Below are 12,519 nucleotides of genomic sequence, written 5' to 3'. Positions count from 1 at the left end.
TAAATCTGCATAAGATTTTAAGTCTTGTTTGCTTTAGCTCATTAGATTGTTAAATACATCACCGTCAAAAAGTTTTGCTCAAATTTGCTCAAAAGTTTTAAGTTTTACATTGTTTTACAAAAAAAAACTTTCAAATGAATGCTTAAAGCTACACTGTGTAACTCTTTTAGTTTATTCTTAGCTAAAAACACTAGTTCTTTTAAAAATGCTCATTAATGTATATTTACTTCGTTCAAGTAATAAAGTATTCTCGTGAGTGTACATAATATGCCATTGAAAATACATACGGGTAAGGGGTTCTAATGTCGGTCGCCATGTTGCCCCTCCATCTTGAAAGTACATTAGCCCAAGAGGGACATACCTGTTAATTCAAGCTTCGCCTTTCGCATTTGCATTTGAGTTAACACTCATGGACGAGGTCGAAGCCATGTTAATCTTGGACTACATTGGCCACCGTAGGAGTTAAAATGAAATCGGAAATTGACCGGAGTTCTCCTTTAAGGACACACCTGCGTACCATAACGTGCCTGTTCCAACTTTCATTAAATGGGGCTCAAAATATGACATCTGTTCTAATAAAGATGTTTCATGTATGTCGCTGTGTGGTTCTGTACCCAAATTAAATGAGGAGATTCCTGGAGCTCTGTCCCACTGATCCACACTTGTGTCCCCATGGGGGAAAGGTGATCCCGGGGATTAGGCTGGTGTTGGTTCAGGCTGGTCCGGGAGAGACAGACAGGGGCTGTCACCCTGCCAGAGCCTCGAGTCATTCAGAGGTGAATGCTGTTGGAAAAGAGGATGAGGAGGAGAAGAGGACAGACACAAGAGGAGGTGAGGGTCACAGAGGTCGTAGCAGGGAATTATGGGTGATGAGTAACAGAGAGACCAGATTCATGTGGTCATTAATTCCAGATGGAAATAGGATAGGACTCGGAGAGTGACACAAAACTGCAAAGAGAAACAATAAAATGTTATCACTTTTCAGTTTAAGTGGGCGACACGTTACTCCATTCTCCTCCTAAATAATATGCATGCATGCAATTGCATTTCTATTACTGAATATAGTTCATGTCGAGTTTCAGCATCTTACATAAATATACAGTCAAAAGCTTGTACACACCTACTCATTCTATTTTCCACATTTTAGAATAACGGTAAAGTCAATCAAACATTTATTTAATAACTTCAATCAATAACATTTAAATATCAATAAATAATATAAAAAATAAAATACATACACATATTTAATAATAAATAACAAAATGGAATTATTAGGAAATTATGTATAGTTAAAAAATGTAATTACGATTAAATATTAATAAATGATATAAAAAATAAAATCAATTTAAAATTTATATTTAAATTTATTAAAATAATAAATAACAAAATGGGATTAAAAGGGATTTCTGTAGTTTAAAAATCAAACTACTTTTAAATTAATAATAAATAAATAATTTATTTAAAGAATGAATAATTTTTAAAAACCTATTAGGCCTATGTATACAGTATATTGAACAGCATTGAAGTTCGCATGTACACTTCAACTCACCTAGAAAAGAAATACATAGGTACCATTTAAGTCTACAAATCTACTTTCAAGCAATCGTGAGAAAAATTAAAAGGTTTTAAAATCATATACAATGAATTCAGTCAAGTCCAAACCTGACTGGTAGTGTGTAAATATAGATCAATATTTGATGATCCTGGATCTTTGTCAGGTGCATGGCCTATTCTGTTTCAGAAAAAGGCCCCTGTGACCCTACCAGAGGGGGACAGAAGCCATCAGCACTTCGCTGCACTAACAAAGAGCTCCCTTTGCCAAGCCAAATAGGTGTGTGTGGTTGATGCGGTATTACCTCATGCAGAGTCACTTATCTGTCTTCTGCTTGATGACCTTGTGCTGACCTACAGAAGTATCTTTTTCACCTGTCTGCACATGAACCTTTGCCATTGGCTATAGTTGCTTTGATTCACACTGGCTCCTTTGGTTTGGCTGTAGAGCATCCTACAAGAGTATCCCTTAGTACAGCAATTTTTAGAGACAGACCCGTTTAAAATAACTAAGCTGGAAAACGTTCTTGACCCTCCGACTCCCTCCTGTGGTCATGTCAGGGCTAGAGGTGCCTGTCTGATCAGTAAAGATTTTTCTTTTTCCAAATTCTATTACAAATTAAAACATTAAAATGTATTCATGTCACCAAGCCCTGTATATATATAAGGCTGAATAAGAATAAGGAAATTGACAAAAAAGAAAAATCATAGCCTGTGTAAATCAATTGAACTCTGGTCATGGCTTTGTTCTGCTTAATATGAAAGTTTGTTATTAGGAACCTCATAGCAACACCCTAACAACTACCCAAACAACATTAAAACGGCGTAAGATGTGTCCCAGGCATCCTTCAAAGACTCCATTGTAAGGCCGACGGCACAACAAAGGCTGTCCCATTTTAAAGGCTCCTTCAAAAGCGGCCTCAAAATGCATCCTTCATTTCCCGGGCAAAGAGGGATACAACAGATTGATCCCAAAATTCATTGCGCATTATTTAACAACGCTTGGACCTTTGCGGCCTTCGAAGGATGCAGCCTCTGAATTGGGACACAGCTAGTAACACGCTTTTGTACGGTACGGTTCGGTTCAGTACGGCACGCTTTGGCGCATTTCCACTGCATGGTACGGTACGGTCACTACCAGCGTCATTGTATTTGCGACCAATAGACATCGACACAGGAAAGATTTAAATAAACGCTGTTATCGATCAGTCTATAATCCCACCCACTTTAAAGCAGTACTAACTGCAGTGGAAAAGCAACCGAGCTAAAGCGAACCGAGCCGTGCCGAGCCGAGTCGTACCACGCAGTGGAAAAGCGAAGCGACCCGAACCGTACTGAGCCGTACCAGCAGTAGAAAAGCGCCACTAGTAACATTCCTACAACTCCCTAGCAGCCACTCAGAAAGCCTTAGCAACCTCCAAGTTAGAAACCACAATATGCTAAAAAGAAACCCTATCAAGCACACACAACATGCTACTAACTGTTAATAAAACATGCCAATTAAAATGAATTGGATTTAGAATGTTTTTTCTAACACAGTCTCATCCCAAGAAGTCTTTTGACCATATGTCAAAATCCGCCTTTTTAGGGCCCCCTTAAACGTCGGTTAGATGACGATCCCGGGCCGTCATACAACTGACGCTATACCTTTAACGTTGGTTAGGTGACGGGGTAGGTTTAGGGGTAGGTTTAGGTCTGGGGTAGGGTTAGGATCCGATAACGTCATCTAACCGACGTTTAAGGGTACCCTAAAAAGGCGGATGTTGACGTATGGTCAAAAGACGTCCAAAGGCGTCAGTTATATGACGTCTTGGGATGAGACTGCGCTGTTTTTTTCCCAGCAGTTTTCTCTGTGGCCCTATCATAACCAACATTTGTCCTAAGAAGTGCAGGGAACTTCAACAAGCTTTAACTTGGACTTTGTCACTGTGACTTCTGCCTAGAAAGTATGGCAAACTGGAGCTTGCATCACATGTAACAGCTGCAAGTCTATACCTAAGGCAAATTTTGAGAAGCAACAGTATTTTATAGATAAAAGGGCAGGTCACAGTTGCAGAGGTAAGTCGTGAGAAACCGTCTGGCTGGAGAATTGGTCAGTGCAGGAGGTGACCCTCAAGGTTCACTGACATACAGAGGCTGAACGATTGATGCTGATTGGGCCATGGAACAGGTTGACACCGGGTCTCATCCCAAACAAGAGCCGCTGTAACCAGAGTGCTGAGAAACACACGGCCACAAAGGCTTCAGGAGTAGTTTGACTAGTGCACTCAAAACAAGAAAGAAAGAAAAAGGGCCCATAAATGTCTGTGGATCCTCTGATGGAGATGTCCTAGGCATGCTTGGATCTTCAAAGGGTGCAGGTGAGAGAGTCATTGTGCTCCCTGACTTCTCACATTACCCTTTTAGCTCCCAGGGGGGGCAGGACATCAAAGAGGAGGCTTAAAAAGCCGGTCATTGCTCACCTCCACATCCCTGCAGTCCGTAGTCTCACTCCCGACCGCTCGGGCCAACAGCTGCAACTCAAAGGATGAGCTCTTAACTGTACTCTGTCAACTCAAACAATGGGGCTCTTCCAGAGGGCTCACTCCTCTTCTGAGTGATTGGCATATACAAGTATTAGGATATGATGGGATCATTCAATTAAGCCGTGACAACTGGATTCAGATGCTTCGAGTGCTGAAGATGAGCTCATTCAGGGTGGTAATGCATTTTCAAGGCACACAAACAACTGTCATATCTCAAAATTTCTTGTCTGAAACCAAAGGGCAAGGTTAGAATCGCTTCATCTGTCTATCTGTCTATAGCATATTTATCCGATATAACAGCGATTCAAAAGTAGCCTACTCTTTTTTTTTTTTTACAAGCAACATTTAATATTGCAATTTATAAATTAGATTTCACTGTATGGATATTTTGGAGGGCTCTTACAAGTGTGAAATATAGTGTTCTTTGCATGTCCTTATGATGCCATCATCATATAAGCACATCACTGCAACTGCAGAGTGTAGTCATTTGACATTTATTGCTAAAAAGAACCTTTAAAAAAATTCCAGGGGCCTGTACTAGCTGAGCATGCTGCATTCAAGTATAATAGATCTCCATGATTGCCTAAAATGTCAAAAAATCAGCTCATTAAAAAGGGTTTATATGCAAATAAACAAATGGACAATGCAAGTTATTCTGGATGTCAAAATGTAAACAGTGTACTTTAAATAACCAGAGTGAAATGAGCAAAAATCAGTTAATTGGGTTAAGCTTGAAACACATTTACAAGAGATTTTGAAATGATCAAGGTCTCTAATCTCAACACTCAACACATTGAGTAAGCTGAAAGAATGGCAAAGGCAATTTAAAAAAAATGATATCATCAAACCATCGATATGGAGCACCTAAAGGGACATGGGGAAAAAAAATCTGAAATGGAAGGAAAATGTATTCATCAACGCTTTTGTGTTCTCTCGCAAATGTTTTGCATTCACTCACTAATGCAAAATGCATGCATTTACAAGTTTTTGGGAGGAACGGAAAGGTTTTGCGAACAAACACAAATTTTCTTGGGGACTGCAAAAAGCATTACAAATATTTTTTTTACCCCCTCCCATCTCAGATTTTTTCCAACACCATGTCCATTTAGGTGCTCCGTCATCTGTACATTAATAATGCAAAATAAAATACTACAATTTAGGTTGTTTACATAGCAGATTGGCTACTTAAATGGATAGTTCATTTTGAAATTAATTTTTTGATATGCTTTAGCTTACCTCAAGGGCATCCAAGATGCAGGTGTCTTTGTTTTCACAGTCTTTTCAATTTTTATATTTTTATGTCGAAACGTTCTTGTCTGTCAGTCAATGGAGTTTTATGGGGTTCACCCTGGGTCCACCTGAAAAAGCATACACCGAGATGTCCAAATTAAACATGATTTAATGTAAGTACACATTGATGACAGCAATATTCCTGTGCTGCGTCAAGATTCCCATGAAGCATATTTCTGTTGCGTCTAATTCCATTTCAGCAGAAACGAAATCGTAATGAAAACACAGCGAAGCCATCAATCGCTTTCATATAGAACAGGCATTGCTGTTAAAAACGTCAGATTTCATACCTTTGACGTTTTGTGGACTAGTATAATGTCTAATTGCCACTTTTCTTTATACTCTGGCCAGTAGGCCAAAGCTCGTCCAGCACTCTGAAGTTCAGACCGGAGCTCGGAGATGCTAACAAGCTGAAAATCTGTCAAGGCACATTCAAAGCTGAAAACAAAGACCAAGAAGAGAAATGGGAAATAATGCTTGGAGAAGCTAATGTTTAGTGCCTAAGTTTTCAAGTATGACTCACTGACATCAATAAATAATCACATTTTTTCAAGAGCTTTAATGGTCTCATGCATAGACGTCATCTGAAGTAGGTGATGAAAATGATGCAGATTTACTGGCATGCTTTCAAGCTCCTGACATCATTCAGTATTCAACACATTGCGTTTGATCCTTAGATAAAGTATGACCGCATTCTTGACCTTTTAATAATGCGTGATTGTACAGGGATTTCAACATCACCAAACACACTGTCCAGTGCATTGCTTGGAGATTCAGTTATGTATTCCAACATTACGTAGTTGTGGGTATTTGCAATTCTGCTGCATTCAAGGCTAATTCGTTTGTTCATATTTCAGTCTTGTTAACAGGATCAAGGGGAAGGGTTTATTACTAACCAGACACAGCACCTGCTTCTTATTACAGGGTAATCATATTTTCCTGTCCATATCAGCCATTCTGTTGCTCTTCGGACATTAAGTATTGCTGATAAATTGGAAGCACCAGATTTTTTCTTTTTTTTCTTTTACAACAGCATGCCCAGTAGGGTTAGAAACAAATTCCAGAGCTGAATAACATTCAGTTCTGATACTGGTTCTCCGGTAATGACTCTTTTGAACCGGTTCTTTTAAGTCAATCATACTGAGGAACCAGTGTTTTCACAAGCTTTGTCAGCTGACCTGTTGCCTTGCACTGCCTTATCAGGTAATGACTTTGCAGGACCAAGTGTTTCCACAACAAGGTACCTCACAAAATTAAAAACTCTGAGGCAGCATAATGGTTTAATGACTAAAGAAAGAGAGCGCTTTGATGAGAAGCAAATACAATAATACAATACTAAGTTCTCACTAGAAAGTACATCAAAAGTGCAAATCGTAGGTCAAAAAAGTACATTTATACACAAACTGACCAACAACTGCAAATTTCAGACATCATCTTTATTTTTTTAACTTATGGTGCTTTTCCATTAATAGTACCAGCTCGACTTGACTCGGCTCACCTCGGCTCGACTCTTCCTCGTAGATGAACGTATATAAGTTTGGAAAGACATGAAAAAATAAAAATCGAAAAGCTTGCACCAACTTCAAGCAACAAAGGCGGACTCCATCGTGTTTCTGCAAATGTTTCTCCTGGCTTTGCGATGGTTAGAAAAGATGTTTAGAACACATCTAAACCCGCCCCAGCCCCCGATGTAAGCAGGACGCGGTAAAAGAACGGTTCTAGTCCAGCAAAGAGTTGGTGCCACTTTGGAACCAGTTTTCCTGGCCGAGAACCGGTTCTTTGGCTGTCGAAACACAAAGAACTGATTCGCGCGCAGGCACCGGCTCCAAACCGGCTCTCAAAATGCTTTGGTGGAAAAGTAAGTGCCAAGTGCCAAGTAAGACATGCTCCCGGATCAACATTCCCGTCTGAAAATGTTGTCCTACCCCTAAAAATAACCCTATTACATATCTATAAAAGCAAGGGGAAACTTGTTATTATAAAATAGACTGTAAACTTGTCCCTCTAATCTGATTGGTTTCTTGGATTGTTCCAGGATCAACAAAGATCCAGGAACATGTTGTAGCCTTGGTAAACTCAAGGCATATAGATTAGAAGGATACATCTATGCTGCCTTCAGAAATCAATCATATGAAGGGATCTCAGGAGACAGGAAGTGAAGCTAACAACGGATTAGAGACGTGCCTTGATGTCTTCTTGGAAAGCATCCTCCGAAGGCAGCATGTTTAGGCATTCGGAAGCATTTTCCATATAACGAAGAACTCCAATGAATTGGTTCTTTTTATTGAATTGAACGCATTCAGCTTACAACAAAAGTAGAAAAAGGAAAAACTAGAATGAAATTATTAATGACTAGAAGTAAGGTAAAAATGTGACATGTCAACTTTGATTCTACCACTGTGGTAGGGTGTGATGTGGGGAACAGCAGGCTGTGATCTGTTGTGTAAATATCAGCGCTGTTCCAAGTGTTGCGGGCGAGTCTCTAGATCTTTACAGCTGCATCTGGGGAAGTATGATGAGGTGCTAAGTGTGTCATAAAGGCAGATCAGCACTCTCTAAATCAGGTGAGGGCTCTTTTATTCTTCAGCTTTCAAAAACCTTGAGCTAACTGCGGCTTAAATAATTACGCCGTGCACTGATGTTTAACTGCATCGTCAGAGGTGCTGAGAAATAATATGCCATTATTCGCCTTGGTGAATTTCTTCTTTCTTCATAAGCCAAGGAAACTGTTGAAAGAGCGAGCCACTATGATTTACAGGTACCACTTAAGGCTTTATACTGCTTATGATGTCAAAACTTCTGATTATTTTTACAACCTAGACTGGAGATTTGTCTCTCTTGTCTCTTACAGAGATTTAAGGAATTTTAATCAAATTTAAATGAAAGAATATTTACCCTCGTCATTCCAAGCATGTTGTTATTTTTCAGTTTAAAATTAAGGTATCGATTTCATAGTTGATCATAGTTATTAGGGGCTAAGTTTTTTTTTATAAAAAAAATATTATATTATATTATATTAATACCTGAATGTTGTATAAAATGAGGGTGATATATATATATATAGCCTATGTTAATTAAATCAGCAGCTGAAATTATTTTGGAAAATTCTGATATTAGAATAGAATGCTATTTGCAAATTTGTTCTGAAACAACACCAAGGTCAATAGTAACATCCTAAACTGTAAAATTAATCAAAAAATTAAGTCATTTTGACAAAAACAAAGTTTTATAAAACAATAAACTTCACATTTCAGCCATTAAACTTACAGAAAAGCAAATAGCAGGAGAAATAGGTTTCCACGTACCCGTTTAGCATTTTGTAATCTGTTTTTTTTTGGGACCCTAATGGTGGGAAACACCAGGAATCATTTGGAAAGGTTTTTGACATGGTACAACCACTCTTTATTGGTGAAAAATAGGCAAATAATAACATGTTCTAATAACTTTTACTTTTTTTTTTTTTTTTTGCAATAGATTCCTGCATTAGTCCTGTTTGTCATAGACATGAATGAAGCATCTATAGACTTTAGAAATTAATTTTTGGTATGTTTTAGCTTACCTCAAGGGCATCCAAGATATACAGTAGGTGTCTTTGTTTCCGCAGTATTTTGAAATTTTCAGGTCAAACCGTTCTTGTCTGCCAGTCAACCATTTAGCCACCTAGAAATGGGGCAGTAAACAGCCAATCACAAATAACCTTCAACACTCCCTAGCAACCAGTTTTCAAGCAACCAAACCCAAAGAGGGTTAGCTTGAAAACGGGTACATGGGAACCTATTTCTCCTGCTAGACAAAAAAGTTGTGAAACAATTCTTCACAAATGTTGTTTGTGTTCCACATAAATATAACAGTATTTGGGTTTAGAATAATAATGGCAGAATTTTAGCTCAACTGTTCATTTATTCACCAAACCTCTAATAATTCGACATTTCTTCCAACAAGGCAGAATTTTGAAACCATTTAAGACCTGTGGATTCAGTACCTAGGGTGTAAAAACCCCTATAAAATAATTGTTTAGAAAATGGAAACTTGGACCTGTTGGATCTCCACAGATGAGGAAATGAAGTGCATATACAGGAAGCCAAATTCAATAAAGCCGAGGTTCAATAACTTTCAAAAGGAAACAGAATGGAAAAGCCTATGATGTTGTCCCCTGATGGCATAACTCTGCATGAGTGTGAACAGCACACCCAGAAAAATTAGGTTCATCTTTCCATCACTATGGTGTTAGCAACCAAGCAACACGCGCCTTGCCAAGTTAAGCCACATGCTATACTTTATTGCATTTTTAAATGTTCCCGTTTCATTTATTTTCCTCCTGTTTACCTGGAGACAATAAAAATATGAGTTCTGACATGTTTTTGCCTACCTTTAAAAGATCTGGTGTGGATTTACAATGTGGTTCCAGACTTTTCGACCCCATTGGATGTAAACATGTCTGTTTTCCTGTGGATATGAATGACACATGGAAAAACTTATGATAATGCACATTGATTAATGGTTTCTTGATGGTCTAAAGGCTGTTTCATGTATATTTCTTTGAACAATCAAAATAAACTCATCACGGTCTAGAAATCTTGGTAACAAACATGGAAATCGCACAACAAACCCATAACTGAATTTACGCTGAAATACACAAACCATTTCAATACAGAATACTATTTATTAAGTCATGAAAGAAACCTATCACACATTCATTTATGCAACCAGTTCCATATTTTGACAATAACCCGCATGCAAAAACCATGAATCATTTCCAAATCAAATAGCCCCCATGAGAGAAACGGTTCTGAGTGTAATTTTGTCTCAACTGGTGACCAAGCTGTACCGCTTTGTGGTTCATTTGCAGCTGCAGAGCAAGAAAAAAAAGCCTCACGGCAACATTATCAACAATTAAACTAAAACAACCACAATTAAAATACACAACTGTCAACTGTATGTTAATCAAAAGATAAAACATTTACAAATAACTTTCTGAAATTCATCCACCCTTTTTGAGCCTTTGACACAATATTAATATTAAAATGACAATAATCTTGTTGGCTGGAGTTTTCAATCTGGGATACAAAATTGTGTTTAAGTTCTCAAGATCTCAGAAAAAACTATTTGCAGGATTCATCAAGGTTTATGAAATCTGTGGCATCAAATTATGAAATCTGTGGCATCAAATTTTGAAAGTGTTTTGATTGACAGCAAGTCTTAGCAAACAAATGAGACATTTTTTTTCTCACTGTTCTTCTTTGCTCTCTTTAATACACTTTACTCACTTAGAAAAAAACTAAGAAAATTATGAAAAAACAGTTAAAATACATTAAATGTGAAGTGTCACACAGGGAATTGTGGTAATGTCAATTTACATTTTTTCACTGTAAATTATACAATGACTTCTTTTTCACTTCCAAAAACTGTAAATTTAACAGTATTTTACAGTAAAATTACATTAAATGTACCATTATTTATATTAACACAGTTATTTACCGTATATAGTAAGGAAACTTTCTGTTAACCAATTAACAATTTTTCACTGTAGCATGTTTTCAAGTCTTTTACTGTTAAAATCACGATCATTTTTTACAGTGAACTATTTGGGTTCTCCAAAAAAAAAAAAAAAAAAAAAAAAACCTTTCAGCAAACGCATCTTAAAGTCCCCATGAAATCAAAGCTATGAATAAGCTAATGTGCTTCAAAACAATGACAAGAATCGCATTTAGCAAATATAAGCATTCAAAACTAACAGTCTCACTAATGCCAATATGGATCAATGATTTCGATGACATCACTCTACACTTCAGCTTCTCATCAGATTTGATGTATTACAATACATTATAAAAAGAAGCCGAAGCTGCAGCTAAAATCGGTCACTTGTTCACACATTATTACAAGTGACCGATTATTCAGACAGTGTAAATATGCTTTCCATTGGGGTGAATCACGCGAACCGCTGCAGTAAAGTCTGCTACGGTCCAGACTCAGATACTCGATAGAACAGAGCGTATTAAATACGCGAGTCGGCGCAGACCCGAAAACATATCGGACGACGCATTTGATTTCAATGCTATATTTTAAAGGAGGAGTTATGTAGGAGAAACTGATAGCAGGTAACAGACAAGTGACCAATCCTGACACGCATTCTACAAGAAAGGTTCAGCCAAGAACGGTTTGTGATTGTGGCGTGCTGTACCAGGCTCAAGTGAAAACATAACTGGAAACAACAGTTCTTAGAACCATTCGGCCCGAGTCCGACGGTGGAAAAGATACCAAAAAAGAACTTTATTTTTGAGAGTGCTCTGTGTGGATGTACACTACATCCCCCAAGATCCCAGGCTGCAATAAAACTCTACTTTTACTGATGTTCTTTGGATCTCAAATCATGCATCTGGTTTTGTGTACCCAGCACACAACATCATCAATAAAACCACAGGGTTCACAGACGACAGGCACTTTCCTGGCTAGGGTTTTCAGGAGCCTGAGGCTGTTATCCAACAGGCCCGTTTAGCTCCTTCACCTGTGGGCCATAGACAGGTGTGATGCTGCCACAGCCAAGGTGAGCCTCCAGGGGCCATGTTTACCTGCACAAATTTATCTGCCTCGATAGGGGTGATGGTCTTTGAGGAATCATGAGGGAGAAAGCAAGAATTCAGTCTCTTGCGTATTTCCTGGCTTTGGCTAACGCAGACCCACATGTACTGCACATTCCACGGCGCAAGTCAGACGTGAGAGCCTGGTGTTGGCGGCTCGACACCCCTAATTACACACCCTCACGCTGCAATCACATCCTCCCTGTGTGCACTTAAGCAGATCACAGAAATACAAACCTAATGACCCAGAGGGGGAAAAATGAATTCTTAAATACATGATTATCCTGGCAGTGCACTGGGTGTTCATTTGGGATTTTCTCGGTAAATAATATTTCTTGATTAAAATATTATTTACATTTTTTTTTGATGATTTGACATTTGCTTATCTATCAATTGGCTTATCAAATTTACATTTTTTTAAATTATTATTTTTTATTATGTATAAATAAACTGTCCAAAAGCCTAAAATAATTATATTTCTAAAATAAGTCTCTTAGGAATCTAAAAAAAAAGTAACGAAGAGAATTCCCCCCAAATTTTCAATATTGAACCTCTGCTTTGTTTATGCCTATTGG

Source organism: Pimephales promelas, chromosome 12, assembly GCF_988280905.1.
Source record: "Pimephales promelas chromosome 12, fPimPro1.hap1.1, whole genome shotgun sequence".
NCBI lineage: Eukaryota > Metazoa > Chordata > Actinopteri > Cypriniformes > Leuciscidae > Pimephales > Pimephales promelas.
Note: the sequence above shows the minus strand (reverse complement) of the source record.